The 12,766-nt window shown below is 38.0% G+C and overlaps 1 long non-coding RNA gene across 2 annotated transcripts in view; it reads right to left on the bottom strand.

Moving 5' to 3' along the window:
* LOC103885406 overlaps window positions 1–12,766 on the bottom strand; it is a 64,336-nt gene that overhangs the window by 39,568 nt on the left and 12,002 nt on the right. The window lies entirely within an intron of this gene.

The raw sequence follows: 12,766 nt of genomic DNA, 5'->3' as shown, positions 1-12,766 counted from the left end.
GTAGGTGCACCACTCCAATCTCTATCTCCATCTCCAAATGGCCATATCCCCTGTACATCTATGTCTCTATATCCAGATTTCCCTGTTTGTATAAGATAACAATGTAACACTAATCATATTGAACTGAGGGCTTACTTTGGTCCAGCATGACCTCACATTAACTGGATTACATCTACAAAGACTCTATTTCCACATAAGGTCACACATTTAGAGAATCTGGGTAGATAGGAATTTTTGGAAAACATAATTCAGCCAGTGCACATGACATTAGAAACAAACGTCAGCTGAGAAAATTGTTAAATATATAAATATATATCAAGAACATTTATTCTGTTTATGTCATCTTTAATGTTTAGGTCATCAATAAAGAGGGTTAACTTTTTATTAAAGTTTAAATTTAAATTTTATTTTACTTTAAGTTCTGGGATACATGTGCAGAACATGCAGGTTTGTTATATAGATAAACGTGTGCCATGGTGGTTTGCTGCACCTATCAACCTGCCACCTAGTTATTAGGCCCTGCATGCATTAGCTATTTGTCCTCGTCTCTCCACCCTCGACATGCCTCAGTGTGTGTTGTTTCCCTCCCTGTGTCTATGTGTTCTCATTGTTCAACTCTCACTTATGAGTGAGAACATGCAGTATTTGGTTTTCTGTTCCTCTATTAGTTTGCTGAGGATAATGGCTTCCAGCTTCATCCATGTGTCTGCAAAGGCCATGATCTCATTCCTTTTTATGACTGTATAGTATTCCATGATGCATATGCACCACAATTTCTTTATCCAGTTTATCATTGATAGGCATTTGGGTTGATTCCATGTCTTTGCTATGGTAAACAGTGCTGCAGTAAACATATGTGTGTTATGTATCTTTATTTTATTTTTGGAGATGGAGTCTATCTCTGTCACCCAGGCTGGGGTGCAGTGGCACAATCTTGGCTCACTGCACCCTTCACCTCCCAAGTTCAATCAATTCTCCTGCCTCAGGCTCCCAAGAAGCTGGGTCTACAGGTGCGTGCCACCTTGCCCTGGTAACTCTTTGTACTTTTAGTGGAAATGGGGGTTTCATCATGTTGGCCAGGCTAGTCTCGAACTCCCGACCTCAGGTGAACTGCCATCCTCAGCCTCCCAAAGTGCTGGGATTACAGGCATGAGCCACCATGCCCGGCCCTTGCATGTATCTTTATAGTAGAATGATTTCTATTCCTTTGGGTATATACTCAGTAATGGGATTGCTGGATCAAATGGTATTTCTGGTTCTAGATCCTTGAGGAATCACCACACTGTCTTCTACAATGGTTGAACGAATTTACATTCCAACAGTTTAAAAACATTCCTATTTCTCCACAGCCTTGCCAGCATCTGTTGTTTCTTGACTTTGTAATAATCACCATTCTCACTGGCATAAGATGGTATCCCATTGTTGTTTTGATTTGCATTTCTCTAATGATCAGTGATGTTGAGCTTTTTTCATACTTTTTTGGACACATAAATGTCTTCTTTTGAGAAGTGTCTGTTTCCTTCGCCCACCTTTTGATGGTTTTTTTTTCTTGTAAATGTGCTTAAGTTCCTTGTAAATTCTGGATAGTAAACCTTTGTCAGATGAGTTGATTGCAAAAATTTTCTCCCATTCTGTAGGTTGCCAGTTCACTATGATGATAGTTTCTTTTGTTGTGCAGAAGCTCTTTAGTTTAATTAGATCTCATTTGTCAATTTTTGCTTTTGTTGCAATTGCTTTTGGTGATTTCATCATAAAATCTTTGCCCATGTTTGTGTCCTGAATTGTATTGCCTAGATTTTCTTCTAGTGTTTTTGTGGTTTTGGGTTTTATGTTTAAGTCTTTAATCCATCTTGAGTTAATTTTTGTATAAGGTGTAAGGAAGGGGTCCAGTTTTAGTTTTCTGCATATGGTTGGCCAGTTTTCCCACCATCATTTATTAAATAGGAAATCCTTTCCCCATTGCTTGTTTCTGTCAGGTTTGTCAAAGATCAGATGGTTGTAGATGTGTGCTGTTATTTCTGAGGTCTCTATTCTGTTCTATTGGCCTATATGTCTGTTTTGGTACCAGTACCATGCTGTTTTGCTTACTGTAGCCTATAGTTTGAAGTTAGGTAGCATGATGCCTCCAGCTTTGTTATTTTTGCTTAGGATCGACTTGGCTATATGGGCTCTTTTTTGGTTCAATATGAATTTTAAAGTGATTTTTTCTAATTCTGTGAAGAATGTCAATGGTAGTTTGATGGGAATAGCATTGAAACTATACATTACTTTGGGCAGTGATATGGTTTGGCTGTGCCTCCACTCAATCTCAACTTGAATTGTATCTCCCACAATTCCCAAGTGTTGTGGGAGGGACCCTGGGGAGGCAATTGAATCATGGGGGCTGGTCTTTCCCATGCTCTTCTCATGATAGTAAATAAGTCTCATGAGATCTAATAGGTTTATCAGAGGTTTCCACTTTTGCTTCTTCCCCATTTTTCTCTTGCCACCACCATGTCAGAAGTGCCTTTTGCCTCCCGCCATGATTTTGAGGCCTCCCCAGCATGTGGAACTGTAAGTCCAATTAAACCTCTTTTTCTTCCCAGTCTTGGGTATGCCTTTATCAGCAGTGTGAAAACAAACTAATACAGTAAATTGGTACCAGTAGAGTGGGGTGCTGCTGAAAACTACCTGAAAACGTGGAAGTGACTTTGGAACTGGGTAATAGGCAGAGGCTAGAACAGTTTGGAGGGCTCAAAAGAAGACAGGAAAATGTGGGAAAGTTTGGAACTTCCTAGAGAGTTGTTGAATGGCTTTGCCCAAAATGCTGATAGCAATATGGACAATAAAGTCCAAGCTGAGGTGGTCTCACATGGAAATGAGGAACTTTTTGCTAACTGGAGCAAATGTGACTCTTGTTATGTTTTAGCAAAGAGACTGGTGGCATTTTGCTCCTGCCCTAGAGATCTGTGGAATTTTAAACTTGAAAGAGACGATTTAGGATATCTGGCAGAAAAAAGTCCTAAGCAGCAAAGCATTCAAGAGGTGATTTTGGGTGCTGTTAAAAGCATTCAGTTTTAAAAGGGAAACAGAGAATAAAAGTTTGGTAAATTTGCAGGCTGACATTGTGATAGAAAAGAAAACCCCATTTTCTCTGGAGAAATTCAAGTCAGCTGCAGAAATTTGAATAACTGACAAGGAGCCTAATGTTAATCCCCAAGACCGTGGGGAAATCATCTCCAGGCCATGTCAAAGATGTTCACAGCAGCCCCTCCCATCACAGGCCTGGAGGCCCAGTAGGAAAAAGTGGTTTAGTGGACTGGGCCCAGGGGCCCTCTGCTGTGTGCAGCCTAGGGATTTGGTGCCTGGTGTCCCAGCTGCTCCAGCTGTGGCTGAAAGGGGCAAATATACAGCTCCAGCTGTGGCTTCAGAGGGTGCAAGACCCAAGCCTTGGCAGCTTCTATGTAGTGTTGAGCCCATAGGTGCACAGAAATCAAGAACTGAGGTTTGGGAACCTCTGCCTAGATTTCAGGAGATGTATGGAAACACTGGATTCCCAGGCAAAAGTTTGCTGCAGGGGCGGGGTCCTCATGGAGAACCTCTGCTAGAGCAGTGCAGGAGGAAAATGTGGGATCAGAGCCCCCACACAGAGTCCCTACTGGCACTTTGCCCTAGTGGAGCTGTGAGTGGAGGGCCACCCTCCTCCAGACCCCAGAATGGTAGATCCACTGACAGCTTGCACTGTGTACCTGGAAAAGCCACAGACACTCAATGCCAGCCAGGGAAATCAGCCAGGAGGGAGACTATACCCTGCAGAGTCACAGGAGCAGAACTGCCCAAGACCATGGGAACCCACCTTTGTATCAATGTGACCTAGATGTGAGACCTGGAGTCAAAGGAGATTGCTTTGAAACTTTAAAATTTGATGGCCCCGCTGGATTTTGGACCTGATAGGCCCTGTAACCTCTTTGCTTTGGCCAATTTCTCCCATTTGCAATGGCTGTATTTACCCAATACCTGTACCTCTACTGTATCTAGGAAGTAACTAGCTTGCTTTTGATTTTACAGGCTTATAGGTGGAAGGGGCTTGCCTTGTCTCACATGAGACTTTGGACTGTGGACTCTTGGGTTAATGCTGAAATGGGACTGTTGGGAAGGGATATTGTTTTTGAAGTGTGAAGACATAAGATTTGGAGGGGCCAGGAGTGGAATGATATGGTTTGTCTGTGCCCCAACCCAAATCTCAACTTGAATTGTTTGATTCAAGGCCTCACGTATTGTACTGTATGATTCGGAGGCCTCCCCAGCCATGTGGAAATGTAAGTTCAATTAAACTTCTTTTTCTTCCCAGTCTCGCATATGTCTTTATCAGCAGCGTGAAAATGGACTAATTCAGGCAGTACAGCCATTTTCATGATATTGATTCTCCCTATCCGTGAGGATGGAATGCTCCTTCATTTGTTTCTTATTTCCTTGAGCAGTGGTTTGTAGTCCTCCTTGAAGAGGTCCTTCATGTCCCTTGTTAGCTGTATTCCTAAGTTTATTCTCTTTGTAGTAATTGTGAATATGAGTTCATTATTTGGCTCTATGGTTGTCTATTGTGGGTATATAGGAATGCTTGATTTTTGTACATTGATTTTGTATCCTGAGACTTTGCTGGAGTTGCTGATCAGCTTAAGGAGCTTTTGGGCTGAGATGATTGGGTTTTCTAAATATAGGATCATGTTATCTGCAAACAGACAATTTGACATCCTCTTTTCCTAATCGAATACCCTTTATTTCTTTCTCCTGCCTGATTGCCCTGGCCAGAACTTCCAACACTATGTTGAATTGGAGTGGTGAGAGAGGGCATCCTTGTCTTGTGCCCATTTTCAAAGGGAATGCTTCCAGCTTTTGCCCATTCAGGTATGATATTGGCGGTGGGTTTGTCATAAATAGCTCTTATTATTTTGAGATATGTCCCATCAATACCTAGTTTATTCAGAATTTTTAACATGAAGAGATGTTGAATTTTATTGAAGGCCCTTTTCTGCCTCTATTGAGATAATCAAGTGGTTTTTGTCATTGGTCCTGTTTATGTGATGGATTATGTTTACTGATTTGCCTATGTTGAAACAGCCTTGCATTCCAGGGATGAAGCCAACTTGATTGTGGTGGATAAGCTTTTTGATGTGCTGCTGGATTTGGTTTGCCTGTATTTTTTTGAGGATTTTTGCGTCGATGTTCATCAGGAATATTGGCTTGAATGTTTCTCTTTTTTTGTTTTGTTTCTGCAAGGTTTGGTGTCAGGATGATGCTGGCCTCATAAAATGAGTTAAGGAGGAGTCCCTTCTTTTCAAGTGTTTGGAATAGTTTCAGAAAGGTACCAGTTCCTCTCTGTGCCTCTGGTAAATTTGGTTACGTATCCATCTGGTCCTGGGCCCTTTTTTGGTTGGTAGGCTATTAATTACTGCCTCAATTTCAGAAATTGTTATTGGTCTATTCAAGGATTCATCTTCTTCCTGGTTTAGTCTTGGGAGGGTGTACATGTCCAGGAATTTATCCATTTCTTCTAGATTTTCTAGTTTATTTGCATAGAGGTGTTTATAGTATTCTCTGATGGTAGTTTGTATTTCTGTGGTGTCAATGGTGATATCCCCTTTATCATTTTTTATTACGTCTATTTGATTCTTCTCTCTCTTCTACTTTATTAGTCTAGCTTGTGGTCTATTTTATTTTTTTCAAAAAACCAGCTCCTGTATTCATTGATTTTTTTGAAGGTTTGTTTTGTCTCTCTCTCCTTCAATTCTGCTCTGATCTTATTTCTTGTCTTCTGCTAACTTTTGGATTTATTTGCTCTTGCTTCTCTAGTTCTTTTAGTAGTGATGTCAGGGTGTCTATTTGAGATCTTTCTAGCTTTCTGATATGGGCATATAGTGCTGTAAATTTCCCTCTTAACATTGCTTTAGCTGCATCCTAGGAATTCTGGTACATTGTCTCTTTGTACTTATTGGTTTCAAAGAACTTTTTGATTTCTGCCTCCATTTCGTTATTTACCCAGGAGTCATTCAGGAGGTTAATTTCCATGTAGTGTGATTTTGAGTGAGTTTCTAAATCCTGAGTTCTAATTTGGATTTTTTCTTCTTTTGGCTATTATGAATAATGTTGCTATGAATACTCATGTACAAGTTTTCATATAGACATATGTTTTCATTTCTCTTTGGAATCCATCTAGAAGTGAAGTTGCTGGATCATATGGCAACTTGATGTTTAACTTTCTGAGAAGTAGCCAAACTGTTTTCCAGTAGCTGCATCATTTCACATTCCTACCAGCAACATATGAGGGTTCCAAGTTCTCCACATCCTTGCTAACATTTGTTATTTGTTTAAACACATTGTTGTTTAAAAACATTATTGCCATCCTTGTGGGTGTGGAGTAGTGTCTCATGGTTTTGATTTGCATTTCTTAATGGCAAATGATGTTGAGTATCTTTTCATGTGCTTATTGGCTATTTATGTATCTTTTTTGGAAAAGTGTCTATTCAAATCATTTGATCATTTTAACAGTAGGGTTTTTTTTTAGTTTTTTTTATTATTGAGTTGTAATTTTTAAAATATATTCTTAATACAAGTCTCTTATCAGCTGTATGATTTAGAAATATTTTCTGCCATCCTGTGGATTGACTTCCCACTTTCTTGCAAATGGTTTTTAGCAAAATTATTTTATTGTTCAATATAACAATTTGTTAGTCAATAAACCTTCCAAAATGTACTGTGATAAAACAGAACAGCAATGATACCTCTATGTGTAGCTTCATGTTACCCTTAGGAGTTTACAGTGGGATAGCAGAGGGGAGAGTATTGCTTCATGTGCATGCTCATTTGCAGAATGTTCAGATGTTTAACTAAAGTATGAGCCTCCTATTTGTCTTACATTTCACTGGACTTCATAGTTGAAACAGAGAATACTTTGGAACTGGTGGTAGTTTTTCACTTATAGGAATGAAAACTCTTAAGCAAATATAGGAAGGAAAAGAGGCTACTGTGAACGATGCAGGCAATTCCCTTTGTGGATATGCAATTGAACATGAGGCACATGGACAAAAAGCAAAAAATGCCGAGCTCATTGCAAATGTTCAATAAATGACAGCTGGGTGAATAAATGAATCAATGAGAGTGTGTGAGGTGAATGTCTTGGCATCCTAGGTTTCTACTTTCTGCAACATCATGACCTCGATTGTGCCTATCTAGGTCACTGTGTACTGTCTAAGGTTTGTGTGTACTTGGGGAAGAAAACATATTTCTAAGGCAACCTGGATTATCATAAATAAGTAAATTGCCCAACTATTATGCAGAATGAAAACTTTATATTCTGAAAACTTCATTCTGGGCACTTAAAATTTTTGCCCTTTTATAAAATGAGCTGCTTAGTAGTTAATGCAAATTAAAGACTTGCTTGATGTTCAATATCTAGAAATGGCACAATTTAGGACAACCTAGGAGCAAGATGCTTAAAGCTGGTATATGGTCTATGTGAGGTCTCATAGCTATTTTGGAGACAAACTAGTGACACTGGTGCAGTTGGGATGACAGTGACTGAGATTATGTTAATTAGAGGGATCAAACAATTATTTTCTGTGCATATTCTTAAGCATGATGCTTTCAATGAACAAAACCTTCATTGGTAATAAATAAGGAAAGTGGACCCAGTACATTACATTTTGTCTTAGTCCATTTGGACTGCTATTACAAAATACCATAGTCTGGGTGGCTTATAAACAACAAAAAATTCTTTCTCCCTAGTTCTAGAGGCTGGGAAGTTCAAGATCAAGGTGCCATCATGACTGGGTTCTGCTGAAGGCCCTTTTCTGGGTTGCAGACTGATGACTTTTTGCTATGTCCTCACATGGTAGAAAGGGCAAGGCAGCTCTCTGAGGTCTCTCTTTATTTATTTTTTTTTGAGACAGAGTCTCGCTTTGTTGCCCAGGCTGGAGTGCAGTGGTGCAATCTGAGCTCACTGCAAGCTCTGCCTCCCGGGTTCACACCATTCTCCTGCCTCAGCCTCCCGAGGAGTTGGGACTACAGGTGTCTGCCACCACATCTGGCTAATTTTTTGTATTTTTTAGTAGAGAAGGGATTTCACTGTCTTATCCAGGATGGTCTCAATCTCCTGACCTCGTGATTCACCCGCCTCCGCCTCCCAAAATGCTGGGATTACAGGTGTGAGCTATCGTGCCCAACCTCTGAAGCCTCTTTTTTTTTTTTTAAAATAACTGTTTTAATAATAATTTTAAATTGAGAATTAAAAAATTATATGTATTTATGGTATACAATGTGGTGTTTTCATGTATGTATACATTGTGGAATGGTTAAACCAAGCTATTAACATATGAATCACCTCACATGCTTATCATTTTCTTGTTGCAAGAACATTTAAAATCTACACTTAGCAATTTTTACGTGTACATTATTATTAACTATAGTCACTGTGCTGTATAATAGATCTCCAGAACTTAATTCCTCCTAAGTGAAACTTTGTGCCCTTCAATCAACATTTCCCCATTCCACACCCCCCTCTCCAGCTCCTGGCAACCACTGTTTTACTCTCTGCTTTTGTGAGTTTGACTTTTTTAGATTCCACACAAAAGTGAGATCATGCAGTGTTTTCCTTTCTGTGCCTTGTTTATTTCACTTAGCATAATGTCTTTCAGGTCTATCTATATTATAACAAATGACAGGTTTCCCTTCTTTTTAAAGGCTGAATAGTATTCCATTGTGTGTGTGTATATATATACATATATCACATTTTCTTTATCCATTCATCCATTCATGGACATTTAGGTTGAGTCCATATCTTGGCTATTGTGAATCATGCTGCAGTCAATGTGAGAGTGCAGATATCTCTTTGATATCCTGGTTTAATTTCCTTTGGATGAATAGCCAGAAGTGGGATTGCTGGATAATATAGGAGTTCCATATTTAATTTTTTGGGGGAACTTTCTTAATGTTTTCCATAAAGGCTGTACTAATTTATGTTTCCACCAACAGTATACAAGGGTTTTCTTTTTCCATAAACTATCTAACATTTGCTATCTTTTGTGTTTTTGATAATAGCCTGAGTCCTCTTAATGGCACTAATCCCATTCATGAAGACTCTGTCTTCACGACCTAATTACCTCCCAAAGGCCCCACCTTTTAAGACCATCACGTTGATCATTAGGCTTCAACATATGAATTTTGGAGAGAGACACAACAGGGCATAGCAATTCATTTCTTGAATCTTTTATGTTCTGTAGCAAATGCCCCTTGGAACATAGGATTCACAGAATAGCACCTTATAAACGTCTCTTATAAAAATCATCTCTTACTTCTAGTGAATCTTAGTTGACACATACTTATGATACTGAAATACGTTGAGACATTGATGTTACAATGTAAGAATAATTGTCTTTTGGGGGTTTGGTATCCTTCTGAAACTGATATGAGCAAAATGAATAACAGGGTGATACTTATTTGCCTTTAAGGTCATTTCTCACATTGGGAGGCCGAGACGGGCGGATCACGAGGTCAGGAGATCAAGATCATCCTGGCTAACACGGTGAAACCCCGTCTCTACTAAAAAATACAAAAAACTAGCCGGGCGAGGTGGCGGGTGCCTGTAGTCCCAGCTACTTGGAAGGCTGAGGCAGGAGAATGGCGTAAACCTGGGAAGCGGAGCTTGCAGTGAGCTGAGATCTGGCCACTAAACACCAACCCGGGCCAGAGAGAGAAACCCAGAATCAAAAAAAAAAAAAAAAAAAAAAAAAAAAGATAATTTCTTACCACTTTTCTCAAAACATGAGATTGCATTCGATACAGGTCATGGTTCTATTGATTGCTTGATCATAGACCAAGCTAGGATAAGGGTGCAACCTGATCATTAGCCATCTAACCAGTCGATGGCATTCCTTAGCATGCCTGATGTAGAACAAAACAATTCTAGCTCTTAATTCTGTAGGAGCTTTGCTCTGAAAATACCTTGGGACAGAAAGACATGAGGCCAAGACTAAGATAAAAATTGAGGAAGTAATGGGCCTTTGGGGCAAATTAATGTGGCCATGCCAATGAACTGAATTCGTCTTTCCCTGATTTTAATGGGTCCTGAAGAACCGCTGCAGTGGTGTTTGTTGTTGTTGTATTAAACCAGAGCCATTAAGATATCAGGCCAATAAAATGTCACCTAATTAATTTGCCTGGATGTGGCTATGAACTTATTTGAAATCAAATAAAGAATTATTGCATTGAACTGAATTGTGTACATTAGGAGATTTAAAATGTTATTACAAAAATATCTTTTATTATGTATAGTTTGTTGCATAATGGTTTTCAATTTATCGCATTAGCTTTCTTTTTTGTGATTGCAGGAAAGAGGCATGCCAGTTAAGAAAGGCATAGCTTTCAATCTTTCAACTGAAAATTTGAATTGAAACCTACACGTTTTTCAATTGAGACCTTCAGATTTTGGAACTGTTTACTGCAAAATAGTCATAGTGTTATAGTTGTATTTAGATGTGTATGAAAACACATGTGAATATTAGTTGCATTATTCAATACTATTAAGGATATAGTCTTTTTTTCTTCTCAGGTAATGTGGGATAAAATTTAGTGCTGCATATAAACATATCAGAATGGTAGCAGAAAAAGGCTTGGAGTTCATGGTTAATTTATTCTTGAAAATAGTTTTTTCCCCCATTTTCAATTGAGGTAAAGATAATATAAAGTGAAATGCTCAGATGTTACATGTACCATTTGATCTTCTTTGATGAATGCATATCAATAAACAGAACATTTCCATCTTGGAAAATTCCTTTCACCCTTTCCCAGTCAACCTCCTCAGGAGCAAAAACTGATTTCTATCCCCAAAGATTGGTTTTGCTTATTCTAGAATTCATATACTCTAGCTGGAATCATACAGATATACTGTTTTTTGTTTGCTTATTTCATTAAGCATAATAGTTTCATAATGTTTCCTTTTTTTTTTTTTTTTTTTTTTTTGGTTAACTTTATAATTTTCATAATTTTTTTTTTTTTTTTTTTTTTTTTTTGAGATAGATTCTCGCTGTTACCCAGCGTTGAGTGCAGTGGCATGATCTCAGTTCACTGCAACCTCCACCTACCTCCTGGGTTCAGGCAATTCTCATGCTTCAGCCTCCCAAGTAGCTGGGATTACAGGCATGTACCACCACATCCAGCTAATTTTTGTATTTTTAGGAGAGACAGGGTTTCACCATGTTGGCCAGGCTGGTCTTGAATTCCTGGCCTCAAGTAATCCACCTGCCTCAGCCTCCCAAAATGCTGGGATTACAGGTGTGAGCAACTGCACTCGGCTTACCCATGTTTTAATGCATGTCAGTAATTCATGCCATTTCATTGCTGAGAAGTATCCCATTATATGAGTGTACCACAGTTGTTTGTAAAAAGTACATTTACTTGGCGATGATCATCTGTTCAAAAACTCAAAATCTCAAAAACTCCAGTTTTTGGCTATTAATAAAGCTGCTGTGAACATTCATGTACAAGTGATTTTGTGCATATATGCTTTCATTTCTCTTGGGTAAATAGGAGTGGAACGGTTAGAAGGAAAATATGAGTGCTGGATCATCGGGTAAATTTATGTTAAACATTTTAAGAAAATGACAAATGATTTTTTAAAGTTGTTGTAGCATTTTATACTTCACTAGCAATGCATGAGAGTTCCAGTTGCTCCATGTCCTTTTCAACATTTGGCACTTTTTCTTTTTTCATTTTAGCCAATCTAGTGAGCATGTAGTGATATCTCATTAAGGTTTTAACTTGAATTTCTCTGATGACAAATGATATTGAACACTTTTTCTACAAATTATTGGTCACACAACATTTACATATCTTTTTTGTGAAGTGTTTAAGTGTTTTAATTTTTAAATTGGGTTGTTTGTCTTTTTGTTAGGTGATACAGATGTTCTGTGTATATTCTGCTTTAAATACTTTGTCAGTTTTATGTATTATGAATATTGTCTCCCACAGACATGGTTTTGTATTTATTTCTTGATGGTGTTTTGTGAAGAGCAAAAATTTTTAGGTTTTAGATATAATTTTGATAAATTATAAAATAAATTCTTTTTCTATTATGATTTGTAGTTTCTGTGTACTTGCCAAGAAACCTGTGCCTACCCCAAGCTTTTAAAGTTTTCCTCCTATATTTTCTTCTAATAGCTTTATTGTTGTAGTGTTTGTATATGAGTCTATTATCAATCTTTGATTTGGAGTATGGTGTGTAGTAGGTATCAAAATTGTTTTATTCCAAAGGGAAATTCAGTTGTTCTGTACCATTTATTAAAGCAGGGTTCCTTTACCATTGATTAGCTGTACTGCTTTTACTAAAACGAAGGCTCTATTTCTGTACTAGCTATCCAGTTCCATTTATCTCCTTTTTCCAGTGCTATGTTTCTCTTGATTACAGTTGCTTTATAAGAAGTCTTAAAGTCAGGTAGCATAAGTTCTACATTTTTATTTTTTTCCCACTAAGAAGAATTTTAGCTATTTTCATCCTTTGCCTCTTCAGATAAATTTTAAAATTATCTCACCAATTATAAAAACTTCTATAGATTTTGTTATTTCATTGAATCTGAAGATAAGTTTTGGGAGAACTAATGTTGAGTCTTCTGATTCATGAACATAGTATATATTCATTTACTTAGGTTTTCTCTAGTTTCTGTCAATGATGTTTTATAGTTTTTAGTATAGAAATCTTTTACATTATTTGCTAAGTATGTTTCTAAATAGTTGATGC

The sequence above is a fragment of the Papio anubis genome, chromosome 5 (assembly GCF_008728515.1).
Source record: "Papio anubis isolate 15944 chromosome 5, Panubis1.0, whole genome shotgun sequence".
NCBI classification, from domain to species: domain Eukaryota; kingdom Metazoa; phylum Chordata; class Mammalia; order Primates; family Cercopithecidae; genus Papio; species Papio anubis.
The sequence above is the reverse complement of the archived record's forward strand: the minus strand, read 5'-3'. Positions and strand labels throughout refer to the sequence as shown.